This window comes from Falco cherrug (assembly GCF_023634085.1).
Source record: "Falco cherrug isolate bFalChe1 chromosome W unlocalized genomic scaffold, bFalChe1.pri SUPER_W_unloc_1, whole genome shotgun sequence".
NCBI lineage: Eukaryota > Metazoa > Chordata > Aves > Falconiformes > Falconidae > Falco > Falco cherrug.
In genome coordinates, this window is record NW_026599288.1 from 570,446 (window position 1) to 583,596 (window position 13,151).

The window sequence follows — 13,151 nt, forward strand, 5'->3', positions numbered from 1 at the left end:
ACACCCCCTTTGCCTCGTCGCAATTAACAAGCAAAAAAGAGGAGGATAGAGAATGTCTGAAGAGAGAGATAGGAGAGGAAACCGGAGAATATTTGACCTAACAAGAGATGAGAGAACAGCGGGTATTGTGAAGGAGAATAGGAAAGATAAACATGGTTATCTAGTGTTTAATAGGTGTCTGCACGCTTGTAGAGATATATAGCTATGTAACTACATGAATGATTTCTGCCCTGAGCCTGGTGGAGCATACAGCTGCGGTTTGTGTCCTGGCTCAGAGATGTAAATAGGGGCTTCTCTGTTATGGTAAAAGTGTTTCTCTTTGCATAAAAAAGAGAGGGAATGATGGGAATGACCCCAGAGGTATGTTCAGAGAAGGCATGCGATGTTTCAAACTTTTTGACTGAACCAGTTCTTGTTTGGTGTGCCCTTCCACCTATGTATAATGTTAATCCAAAAGAAGCTGATATTGTTTACACTTTGAATGTCGATAATTGTCTTTCTGTAGATGCTAATGTAGTAGGAGGCTATGATGGGAACGTGTCGCAGCGGTTCTTCTCTTATCCAGAGTAACAGCAGGGAAAGCATTAAAGAGTTAAATCACCTTGTTTGGTAGGCAGTTCAGAATGTGAGTCAAAATTGCCACTGCTTTTTGTTGTTGGCTCAAGGACATGGCTGTGAGGATTTTGATGGTATGTGCTGCGTGGATTTTAGGCGCCCCATTGCAGCAACATGTTATCAAAATCTGAGAAAATGTCAGCCTTTTTGGCATCCATTCACTCAATTGGCAGTATTGTTTGTTTGCTGTTACCTTGGTTGCTGTCATGTTTGCAAGGGCCCTGCAGAACATGGCAAACCTGGTACTAGCTGTTCAAAAACAAAAAGGGGAAATTGTAAAATTGTACGGAACAAAGACAGTGGGTTATTTTGACATTGATAATATGTCTTAGTTGGTTTTTTATTTGTTCTGTTACATGTGCCTTGGTTTTGCTTGGTTTCAGGGGTTCTTTTGTGCAACAGGAAGGGGGAGATGCAGGAGGGTCTGCAAACTAGGACCATGCATGGCAATCAGTTAGCTGAGGGGAATGTGCTCGAGCTTGTCTAGACAACAATTAACATGATGAGGCGTGTTTGCAGAGCACAGGGGAGTGGGAGATGGATGGCGCCAAGGAAAGGTAACACCTTGTGGTTAATTGCTGGTAGTTAACCACCAATCAGGGATTGCCTAGTATGTAATGCTTAGCTTAAAGAACCAATCTGTTTAAAGCACGCAGGTTCTGAAAACATATATAAACTCGTGATTGTGTACAATAAATGGACATTTGCTTGCATCAAGCTGCGTCCCGTCTCTTCATTCGCCACAATCCTCCACCATCGCCTGGCTTTTTCCAAAAGTCTGGCCAGGTAGGCCATTTGTCATCAAGATAATTCCAGTTTTGAGAGGCCACCCCATACAGGGGTGTTACCAGGCCTCCTTTAGGAAGAGAGGTACATATCCAGCATTCCTTAGCTTTCGTGGCATTAACAATCATTTGCAATGTTTGAAGATGGGTATTGTTTACCCATGCTTCAGTTTCTAAAATCCTTTCAACTGTTACAATCAAGACCAGAATAACTTTACTCAAATATTCCCTGATTCTTTTGACAGTCCATTGTGTCTCTCTTAACCAGTCAATATCAGGTTCCTCCTTCATCTTGATTGCAGTAAAGGTGGCCAACAATACTCAATAGGGTCCATTCCACTCTTCTTGTAGAGGATCACCCTATTATAATTACGATCTAAAGAACTGTAGTCCCATGGGTCTTGCCGGGGTAATGGCCCATGATTTTTCAGGAGCTTTCTTTATCAACAAGTAGCAAATCCAGGCTGGTTGTTCTCTTATCTTGATGGCAGTGAAGGTTGTCAGCAGCACCTGATAGGGTCCTTCCCACTTTTCTTCCAAAGGTTTCCCTGAAAAAGTCTTTATCACCAGATTTAAAGGAATGGACTGGTTGACCTAATCCTCTGGCCCTTGTTAGTTGTCTCTGGAGGGCCTTCACGTATTCACACAAATATCCCTCTCCTAACTGCTTTAAATCTTCTCCAGCAAATTATAACTGGTACAGTCTCCCGTATAATATTTTGAAAGGGCTCAAATTCTCCTTTGTTCTCAGTTTAGTTCGTATTCTTAATAATACCAAGGGAAGAGATTGTGGCCAAGTTAGATTTGTCTCTTGTCCTATTTTCGCGGTTCATTCTTTTCCACTTGCCCACTTGCTTGAGGCCTATAAGGAGTGTGTAATTGCCAATCTATTCTTAATACTGTACTTGTATTATTTTGGCACAAAAGTGTGAGCCTTTTTCAGAAGAGATTGTTGCCAGAACCCCAAAGCGGGGGATAATTTCATTTAACAATCCCTTCGTTACCTCTCTTGCTTTATTTGTTCAACAAGGGAAAGTTTTTGGCCAACCTGAAAACGTATCAGTCATAAGTAATAAATATCGGTACCCCCCTTTTCTTGGGAGTTTGGAAAAATCAACTTGCCACTGTTGTCCTGGATAATTTCCTCTACTAATGTTCCCTAGTTTTGTTTTATTTGCTACATTGGGATTATTACGTAAACACACTTCGCATTGCTGAGTCACCTGTTTTATTACAGTATATAAGTTTCGCCCTATCAGTTTTTTATTTAGACTTTTATATAACGTATCAGCTCCCCAATGAGTTTTATTATGTTCTGTTAGGGCTGTGGTCCATATTAAATTGGATGGTGCCACTATACGGCCATCTGCCAAATAATCCCACTTATTTTAATTTTACTTTACCATTCATGTCCTGAATTAGCTTTAGGTCTTCTTTAGAATAGTTTGTTTGCTGATCTGTACTTACAGTTTGGATTTTACCATCTGGTATTAAGGATAATTCCTCCTTTCCTACCTCCTCTGCTACTTGTCTGGCCTCATGGTCGGCCAGGTGGTTTCCAATTTCCAAATCAGTGCCTCAATGGGTCATCTTATGTTCTTCCTTCCTGGATGACCCTCTTATAACAGAGGGGGCCATTCCTCACATCAAGGTCTGGCATGGCATACGTTCCCACCGCTCAATGCCTACTGGGTTGCAGCCAACAGCGGAGCTCAAGATTCTTCTTGGTGGCAAACACAGAGGCCAACCCAGTCTTGCCCTTGACTATGGTAGGAGGCACCTGACCAACCTTATTCCTTGTACTTTGTTGTCAATGCAGAGTTTCATCTGCACATCCCATAACAAGTCACTGTCATGGAAAAACACACAGATTTACATTAGTAGAACTACTACAGAGTGTATTTTATCTCAGTTTTTCTGCCAGTATCCCCCACAGCCTTGCTGACCAAGGGATATTGTTTTACCTGAACTAGGCAGGCCTCCCGCTTATTCGTTTTTACTGTGACAGGTAAAGCATTTTTTTGCCTTACCTGGAATTTATTTCCAGATACACCTGGTTAAAGATTTCTTTTACTTCAGGGAGGTCCTCTTTTCCACTTTTCTGTTGAATTAAAGATAAGCTCAAGATTTCAATCACTTGATCATTTTTAACTTTTGTTTTCATTTCTCCTTCTTTAAATGTCTAGATGTTCTAATAAATCTCATCCCAACAAAGATTTTGGTGAATTTGGCATTCTTATTTGTTTTCTTAGTTTGTACTTTAAAGGTTTCAGGATGTTTTCCTGGTGGCCAGCAGCTCCCACAACTGTAACAAATTCTTTTCACTGAAGTTTAACATCAAATAAGTTGGTTTTGTAATCACTAAAAATTCCACCTCATTTTTTCTACATCACGATTATCTAGTAACAATCAACTCAAACCTTTATCTAGTTCTATTAGATCATCCTGATAAGTCTTTCACAACCAACTTTCAAACATCTAAATTTCCCCATCAAAGATGCACCTTTATTCTCCTCAGACCCGTTGCCTGCCCTAGAGGGGCCATTACCGGTCCTGTTGTACTTCAAATGCTGCAGCACTTGGGGTAACATTTTCCAGGTCCTTCTGCTCAATTGTCAGCAACAGCAACCCCCTCCTCCTCACCAGCAGAAGGATTCGGGGCAGGAGATGCTCTTCCTGCTCTGCAGGTTACACAAGCCTGCCTCTGCAGCAGCACTTCTGTTTTGACTCTTTCTTACCCTGAATGCAAATCTGCTCCTTGTTGCTTTAAGCCTGTGTTCTTACATATCATGCCTTTGCAGACAAACAGCAAACACCCTGCATGACTCAGCCGCACCTTCGAACTGGTACGGGGGTTTGTACAAACTCACCCCAACACTTTCACAAGGTCTTTGATTCTACACACACACACCCCCACACACCCCCCCACACACCCACCCACCCCTTCAGATCTTACATACATTAGTACAAGTTTTTTTATCTTACAACGTGTTTCATTCTGGTTGCTCCACAGAAGGAACCACAACCTGAGCTCCTTTTTTTTTTTTTTTTTTTTTTTTTAAACACACAAAAATTTCAACAAGAACATCTTTCTAGTTTAGGTCTCAGTTTTTCCCTATCCTTTTCTAGAGCCATAATCAAAGATCAGGTGGTGTTAGTCCCGCACTCCTCCTGTCACACAAACATATCTGCACACATTACTTCATCCCACTTTTGTTCTCTACGAAGAAACAGCATAAGCTCTAAAATTGTGTTGTAATATAAGACTTCCTCAGAGTGGCCATCTTTCACCATCACCTAATGTATACAAAGGCCACGAATTCTGACAATATTTTTAAAATGTCTTTTTGTTCAAATTTCCTCCGGGAATTCCGCCAAATTCTTTCCAATGCTTCAAAATACATCCCAGGGGTGTTTTGGTATTTATTTCTTGGCTCAGTCTGCCCCCCATCTTCATAATAAGTCTGGTATTTGTCTACAATGTATTAGTTATTACTGGAGTCACCATACTTATCTCAGAACACACACCACAGTTCAAGACCTCTGTTTAGCCTTATTTCTTGGTCTCATTATTCTTATTATTAATTTTTTTTTTTGCGAGGAGATAATATATCTTAGACACTTGCCACCCTTTGTTCGAGTATACAGACAGCACCTACGACACTAAGGGCAGAGGTTAATTCGTGCTTTTTCCAAATGATGTTAGTTCTAATGTTTTGTCCATAGTCTCCCTCTTTAATTTCCAATTATGCGTTCCAACACTTCATAAATTGATTTTTCAATCGCTCGTCCGTCTCTGGCCGGCCCCTTGCGGGGAACACAGACACGCAGATCGGGACTCCTCACTTGCTTCGCAGTGACACTCACACACATCACACTCTCCGGACAGCCGTCAGTCACATGGGCAGTATATTACAAGGTACCGTGCGCTTACATACAACTCTAGGAACGCTGACAGTTCGCGTTATCACACAAAGTATGCATTTCAATGAACAATTGCCAAAAAACATATTCTAATTTTTTCTGGCCTTAAGCAGAGTGTTAAGTTTTCAGCTATTTGCCTAGAATTACCAGATTTTTTTTTCCAACATACATTTCATAACTCCAATTTTGAACACGTAACAAGACAACACATAGAACAAACAAGACACAGAGCGCTATTTCAGTTGTTACATTCTAGGAATTCCCCAAATTTTAAGACAACCTAAAGGAAGTTTTTAGCTTCCCAAATCTTAAGACAATCAAATAGGGCTATTACCCTTTTCAGAAGGCGTCCCTTCTTCTCAACCCTGTGGTCCTTCATCTTATGGGGTAAAACCAAATCTTAAGACAATCAAATATTCAAAACAAAGAATAAATATAAATACCTTTTATGTTGTGCAGAAGTCCTTGTCCACTTGTGTGAGAAGCCGAGGGGTAGGGGAGTCTTGCCGACAGAAGATGCAGTTGGGGGCCCTGAGGGTCCCCAGGCCCCTGGATTCCAGCACTGGTGGAGAGTTCTCCTGGCTGGCTCGCCAAATTGATGCCAAAACAGCACAGAGTAACTGCTCAGAGACGAATTTTTTTCTTTTAGCAGCAACCCCCAACATATACTCAATAATTTATTACACTATATGCACTTTAAAACATATAGAGGTTTACACTCACCCCTCGGATGCTCAAAACAGTACTCACACACCAACATTCATATTATACAGAAATGTTCTCACATTTCCAACATAAAGTAAGTATAATATTTAATATTAATCCTATAATTATTAATCTTGTATACACGGATTGACTCCAAATTATCAAACGTTTCAGTCTTCCGACTAAAACACGGATTTCCAATATTACCTTAATATTGAAACAAATATGAAAACAGAATCAGAGTTCTGATATTACCTTAATATCGAAACAAACACTAAAACAGAATAAGGGTTCCGATATTACCTCAATATCGAAACAAATACCAGAACCGAATCGAATATCAATCCTATGTATATGGATTGACTTCAAATTACACGATGTTTTAATCTTCAGACTAAAACATAAATTACCAGATCAGAATCAGCTGTATGCCTGCTGTGCTAGCTACCTGGCATACGCCACCCTGCATAAGCACACAGAAATCTTATGCCTTACAGACAGCTTTATAGATGGACCGGTCCCCAGAACCAGAAATATCCAGAACAAAACAGTACTGTTCTAAATATAATATTAATATAATATTTGAATAAAGATAGTACCTTTGCTCCGCAAGATTGAGTCCTTGTGTGTTCCTGCGGTGGTCCAGATGAGACGAGGAGCCCGTCCGGGAAAATCCCCGGGGGTACCCTAGGGAGTCCCCGCTCTCAATGGGTCCCACAGCCGAGCAGACCAGGTCTCACCTGGGGTGCCAAATTGATTTAAAGAATCAGTCACCAATATTTGAGTGAGCGGAGGTTATCTTTATTCGGCAGCACTGGGTGCATGGGGGATCGCTCCACCAAAGTCATGCACACCAAGGGAACCTTTCAGCCCCCTCTTTATACAAGTCACTCATGTCTATTCATTAACTTTCCGTGAACTCATTAACATATCTCACACCTGGACAATTAGCACATTCCATCCAAGGACTTAGTATATCTTCAAGTTAACAACATTAACATATCTTGTGCCTGGACAATGTCCTTGAGGAGTTGTCTCTACGCAGACTCTATTCCTTAGCGGTCATGTTTAAAGTCTCCATCTTTGCCACGTTGCATGTACAACAGGAATCTAAGGCAAAATGTCCCTTTTAAAGAAAACCAACCCAAGGACTTAGCAGTCTATGCATCCGTCATGTGGCAATAAGGGTCCTTGGACATTTCCCGACTTTTAACTAAACATAGGTGCGTCATCCTTTAGATAAGTGGTACAGCATTCACTATTCAGTGTCTCCAAATATCACACAGCATCTAGCCCAGTAGCATTTGGAATAGGAAAAAATTAGACAAGGATACCAGGACAAAAGCACTGTAGACTCCTCTCTGCTGTACATGGAGTAAATAGAAATGAGAAAATGTCATATTTCACTGCCAAAGCTTCCAGAGGAGAGCTAAAGGAATAAACTGATGGATGCTCGGGGGCACAGGCCTTTGCTCCAAATATTCAGTACATCAGGCTTGGAGAGGAGACCCTGCACTAAACACAGCAAGGGTTTGATTAAGCCTGGCAGGCAAATTATATCTGCTGCCTATGTCAGGACTTTATCTGCTGTTACAAGGATTTGCTACCTTTTCAGTTTTCCAAATACTAAAGAATAATCCAGTGCAGGTGCAAATCCTGCCAGACTGTATGATTAAGATTACTTCAGGATTGCTTTTCTCAGTTACCTACTGCAGATTTCTTAAATAGCTTGCAGTCTATGTACGACAGGCTGGAAACCACTGTTCTGGTGCTTTGGCATTCTACTTACCAGTCACATTTGGGAGTGGGGGGAAACCACTTGTGTTAAAAATATACCCTGTTCCTGGTTCAGAAGTCTGCTCTTCTTCTGTGTTACAGACAAAAAATGAAAATCATCTATTCTTCACAGGCTCAGGCTGCTGTGTATCTTCCCTCCTCTTGCTAATGCTCTCTTCTACTTTCCAGACTACCAACCCTTGCCCCTCAGACTCATCGGACAATTAGTCCAACTGAGCTGAAGTTCAGAGCAGTTTTTCACTATTTAGTCTGAAGTTTGTATTTTCTTTGTGCCTGTTTTTCCCCCCAGTTGCGTCACCTGGTCTAATAAAAATACTGCTCTTCTCTGCAAACTATTCTTACAGCCTCAACCCATAACACCTCCATCAACAGCACTACCTTTCTCTAAAACATACTCCAGTTGCCTCAGAAAGACAACGTATCCAGTCATACCCAGACTCTGTCAATGAGAGACTGCACAAAGAAACCAAGCTTGGCTTTCAGAGTTGAGTTTGCAGGCAATTAGGAATTCTCTCTAGTTATAGTGGAACAATTGAAAATCTTGGATGCAAAGTGAGGTTGTCTCAAGAGATGTTACCCTTGGGCATACCAGGGATTGCTGCTGCATTTAGACTTGGGGTGAAACTCTTAAAGATGCTGTCTAGAAATGGGATCCAATATGTTATATTGTGTTAATATGCATGCAGAAGCAAGGCTTCAGCAACATTTGTATTTGAAAGGGATTGCCATTTCAGTTGTGGAAGCAAACCTTTCTGATATAGATGCCGTTCATTAATTCACAGCATTGAAGGTAGGGTAATGATATCATTGTATCTAGCTTTCATACAGCCCAGGCCATTAAAATCCCTAACATGCACAGGCTGCGTTAGTCCCTCATGTCTCAGCATCATCCTGGGAATTCATGTTGGACTGCTTGATCGTCCTTTAGAGTCGGTATGTGCCTGGAGACATACCCTCTTCTGTAGGTGCTCCCTGTGGCCCCTGGTCCAAGTTTTCTCACCTTGTAATTTGGCTGTATGAATAAGGTGATGCATTTTCATGTGACCAGAACCTGAAATTGATCTGTACAACCACCTTAACTCCATTGTTATTTTCCATACCTCCAACCTTTTTCACAAAACTATTTATTTATGGTGACCGTACTTATTTCCAGATTGCTGAGACAGTTCAACACATCTGAGCCTGATATTGATCCTGTAGAGCCTCGTTATAAACACCTGTTTTGGGGAGGATGCTGGCAGTTGTAATCTGTGTAGTGCATGCTCTGCTAATGGTGAGTGCTTAGTTTGTTTTGTCATACTCCCTGATTTAATTGTGATGTGCCTACTGTTACCTTTATCAGCTAAACAATCTCTAAGAATTAAATAGGGTTTTGTTAAACAGACTTATTTTCTACACAATCCTGTTGCCTGGAATTAACTGTATATCTAGCCTTGAATTCTCTATTAACAAAGTCCCTTATCAGTTTTCCATTATTTTGCCTGTGACATCAAGGTATCTGGTCACCCCTCTGTGCCCTGCTCAAACAGTGTCATGCTTCCAGCCTCTTAAAATTTCCAAAGATTAAAATTATTTCCATGAAGCCAGAAGTTTCCCTGGCCAGCTCTTAAAGAACCTGGGGGGGTGGTGTTGGACTAGATGATTGTTAAAGGTCCCTTCCAACCCACAGGCCCCTTATGGCCCAAACCATTCTATGCTTCTATGAACTCTTGGGTGTAGACACCTTAGGGCTTGGTGATAGAAAACCATTTCTGACTGCCAAATGTTACTTTGCACTAGTCAGTCCATAAGCTAACAACCAGCTATTTCTTCTGTCCCACTGTGACACTATTAGAGCATCCTGCTTCTTCATGGAACAAGAAGCAGGCATTTTTTGAACACTTCTACTTTTATAATCATCTGTTAGTGCTTTTAAAACTGTCTACAAGTGGGCCAATATGATTGCTAGGAATTGTTCTTTAAGAGGTTGAAAGTTCTTAGAAGCAAAAAAAATCCTTTTGCTGGTATAACTTATACCAACTTATATCAGAATAAATGTAGAGGAATTTGTTTTATCTGTTCCTTTTTTAATTTAAGTTACAGGCAACTCAAGGTTTATCAACCAGAGACACCAGTTGTTTACATGCAGAGCTAGTTCATTCTGAGATGAATGGTTAGCTCAGCTGCATTGTCTCATAAATGCAAAGCTAATTCAGTTACTGGGCCACATCAACATCCTCATGCCCTGCTAGAGACTTTTAAACATCCTTGTACCATATTGCACAGCGCCTCTTGCAGTGCTTACAGAGCATCTGCCTTTATCAGCTGGATTTTAATGGGCCTAGTGGAATCTCAACCCTCCCTTACTCCAGATAATGTAAATGTTCCTGTAATTGATTTCTAAAGTCAAAGTTTGGATGTTGCACCATTTGCTGTTTTCCCCCAAACTTCATCTTAGGATAAATTACAAGCATTTTTATCCCGTGATATATTTTAGGAGAGTTTTGAATATCATGTCCAAGAATATTTGCCAACTGGTTAAATGTCAGTCATCTGCTTTAAATTATAAAAGGGCCATTTGTAGATGCAGCAACTGGCAATGGCAGGAACAAATCAGTGAGCTTAAGAGACCTTGGGGAACTACAGGCTGGTCAGCCTCCCCTCAGTCCCTGTGAAGGTGATAGAGCAAATAGTACTGAAAGCCATTTCCAAACATATTGAGGACAATAAGGTGATTGGGAGTAGTCAGCATGGATATACACTGGGGAAGTCATGTCTGATCAACTTCTACAATTAAACGACTGACTGGGGAGATGAGGGGATGTTGTTCATGCTGACTTTAGCAAAGCTTTCAACAGTGTTTCCTAGAACAGCCTCAGAGACAAATTGATGAAGTACAGATGTGGTGGTTTGACCCTGGCTGGATGCCAGGTGCCCACCACAGCTGCTCTATCACTCCTCTCCTCACCTCAACCAGACAGAGGAGAGAAAATATAATGAAAAGCTTGTGGGTCAATGTAGAAGAATTATAGAGGAATGAAGGCAGGTTAATTTACATTGATAATATACAGCTGTGGGCTGGCTTCAGGGGCAGTGGGTTGGCTGACGTGGATAAGGTGCAGCTGTGGCTGGTTCCTGTTAAGTAGTTAAATAGCTCTAAGGGGGATGGAAGAGGGGCCCTGGATAAAGTGGGATCTGGAAGAAGTAGAGGAAGGAGAGAGAGTGAGTGAGTGTGTGTGGGGGTGGGTGTGCTTTGGGTGTAGGAGAGACAAGGAGTGGCCCAGGGAGAAGAAGGGGGCCTGGATGAGAGGAGGCTGACTGGAAGAGGAGCCAGGAGAAGGAGGATCTGGATGCAGCAGAGGTGGGCTGAAGAAACAGCATGGACAGTAGATGAACCTTTGAAACCTTGTGTGAGACTGATGGTGGTATCAAGGCATGAGAGGGCTGGTATGGGGCAGTAAAAGCCTTGTTGCAGCTGGCTAGCTTGGATAGCACTGTGGCAGGTTGAGATAAGGACAGGGAGATCACTCACTAATTACTGTCACAGGCAAAACACTCAACTTGGAAGAAGTTAAATTATTACCAATTAATAACAGTAGTATAATGAGAAATAAACCCAAATCTTAAAAACACCTTTCCTTCACCCCTACCTTTTTCCCAGGCTCAACTTCACTCCTGATTTTTCTACTTCCTCCCCCTGAATAGTGCAGGGGGATGGGGAATGGTGGTTGCTGTCAGTTCATCATGTTGTCCCTGCCACTCCTTCTTCCTCACGTTCTTCCCTTGCTCCAGCATGGGGTCCCTCCTATGGGAGACAGTTCTCCACGAGCTTCTCCAATGTGGGTCCTTCCCATGGGCTGCAGGTCTTCAAGAACTCCTCCAGCATAGGCCCCTTCCACAGGGTGCAGCCCTTCAGGAATGGACTGCTCTAGCATGGATCCCCTTACAGGGTCACAAGCTCTGCCAGCAAACCTGCTCCAGCTCCAGCGTGGGCTCCTCTCTCTGTGGGATCACAGGTCCTGCCAGAAGCCTGCTCCAGCGCAGGCTGCCCAAGCTCCATGAGCTACAGGTGGATATCTGCTCCACCATGGGCTGCAGGGGGACAGCCTGCCTCACCATGGCCTTCACTATAGGCTGCTGGAGAATGTGCTCTGGCATCTGGAGCACCTTCCCCCACCCCCCCCCCCTCGCACTGACTCTGGTGTTGTAGAGTTGTTGCTCTCATATTCTCACTCCTCTCTCTTCTGGTTGCTGATGTGCAGCAGGTTTTTTTCAGCTTCTTAAATATGCTGTCACAGAGGTGCTACTGCTGTTGCTGATCAGCTCAGCCTTGGCCAGCAGCGGGTCCATCAGAGCTGGCTGGTGTTGGCTCCATTGGACATGGGGGAAGCTTCTGGCATCTTCTCACAGGAGCCACCCCTGTAACCCCCTGCTACCAAAACCTTGCCATACAAACCCAACACAACAGACTAGGTATATGGACAGTGAGGTGAATTGAAAACTTGCTGAACTGCTGGGTTCAAGGGGTTGTGATCAGTGGCATACAGTCTAGCTGGAGACCAGTCACTGGTGGTGTACTCTAGGGTTTGGTCCTGCTACCAGTACTGTTGAATACCTTCATTAATGACTTGGACAGTGGGGCAGTCCTGCCTCAGACAGTTCACAGATGACACAAAACCAGTAGGAGTGTCTGATGCACCAGGTGGTTGTGGTGCCATTCAGTGGGACCTCAACAGGCTGGAGAAATGGGCCAACAGGAATCTCATGAAGTTCAACAAAGGGAAATGTGAAGTTATACACCTGGGAAGAAATAACCCCATATGCCCCTGTGGGCTGGGGTCAACCATCTGGAAATCAGCTTGGCAGAGAAGAACCTGGAAGTCCTAGTGGACAAGTGGAACACAAGCTAGCTATGTGCCCTTGCAGCAAAGGCCAACAACATCTTAGGATGCATTAGGAAGAGTGCTGCCAGCAGCTTGAGGGAGGTGATTTTTCCCCTCCTCTCACCAGTTCAGCACTGGTAAGACACATCTGGAGTGCTGTGTCCACTTCTGGGCTCCACAATACGAGACAGACATGGGCATATTGGAGGGAGTCCACTGAAGGGTCACAGATGATTAAGGGACTGAAGCACCTCACATACTGGTACAGGCTGAGAGCTGGGATTGTTTAGCCTGGAGAAGAGGAGGCTCGGGGGATCTTATCAGTACTTTATCTCATGGCAGTGACTAAAGAAGATTAAGCCAGAGTTCTCAGTGGTGCCCAGTCATGACACACAAATTGAAAAACAGAAAATTCCATTTAACCATAAACGTGTTGTTACTGTGAGGGTGGTCAAACATGGGC

The 13,151-nt window shown here is 42.8% G+C and overlaps 1 long non-coding RNA gene across 1 annotated transcript; it reads right to left on the bottom strand.

Moving 5' to 3' along the window:
• Positions 1 to 739: 739 nt before the first annotated feature.
• LOC129734858 (uncharacterized) lies at positions 740 to 8,105 on the bottom strand. The gene is made up of 3 exons (XR_008730419.1): positions 6,629 to 8,105; positions 5,768 to 5,906; positions 740 to 3,249 (listed from the first exon to the last, which is right to left on the bottom strand). It is a non-coding gene; the product is annotated as an uncharacterized LOC129734858 (long non-coding RNA).
• Positions 8,106 to 13,151: the final 5,046 nt, after the last annotated feature.